Source organism: Rhincodon typus, chromosome 23 (genome assembly GCF_021869965.1).
Source record: "Rhincodon typus isolate 14 chromosome 23, sRhiTyp1.1, whole genome shotgun sequence".
In the NCBI taxonomy this organism is placed as follows: Eukaryota; Metazoa; Chordata; class Chondrichthyes; order Orectolobiformes; family Rhincodontidae; genus Rhincodon; species Rhincodon typus.
The window spans coordinates 10,255,408-10,256,286 of NC_063354.1; positions in this window are offsets into that span (position 1 = coordinate 10,255,408).

Consider the following 879-nt stretch of genomic DNA (forward strand, 5'->3'; position numbering starts at 1 on the left):
TGCTGTTCCTGCAACCTTCGGGTGGCATCGTTGTGGCACTGCAGGAGGCCCAGGATGGACATGTCGTCTGAGGAATGGGAGGGGGAGTTGAAATGGTTCGCGACTGGGAGGTGCAGTTGTTTATTGCGAACCGAGCGTAGGTGTTCTGCAAAGCGGTCCCCGAGCCTCCGCTTGGTTTCCCCGATGTAGAGGAAGCCACACCGGGTACAGCGGATGCAGTATACCACATTGGCAGATGTGCAGGTGAACATCTGCTTGATGTGGAAAGTCTTCTTGGGGCCTGGGATGGGGGTGAGGGAGGAGGTATGGGGGCAGGTGTAGCACTTCCTGCGGTTGCAGGGAAAAGTGCCGGGTGTGGTGGAGCTGGAGGGGAGTGTGGAGCGGACAAGGGAGTCACGGAGAGAGTTGTCCCTCCGGAAAGCAGATAAGGGTGGGGAGGGAAAGATGTCTTTGGTGGTGGGGTCGGATTGCAGATGGCGGAAGTGTCGGAGGATGATGCGTTGGATCCGGAGGTTGGTGGGGTGGTACGTGAGGACGAGGGGGATTCTTTTTTGGTTCTTATTGCGTGGACGGGGTGTGAGGGATGAGGTGCGGGAGATGTGGGAGACACGGTTGAGGGCGTTCTCGACCACCGAGGAGGGGAAGTTACGGTCCTTGAAAAACGAGGACAACTGAGATGTACGGGAGTGGAATGCCTCATCCTGGGAGCAGATGCGGCGGAGGCGAAGGAATTGGGAATAGGGGATAGCATTTTTGCAGGAAGGTGGGTGGGAGGAGGAGTATTCTAGGTAGCTGTGGGAGTCGGTGGGCTTGAAATGAATATCGGTTTCTAGGTGGTTGCCCGATATGGAGACAGAGAGGTCCAGGAAGGGGAGAGAG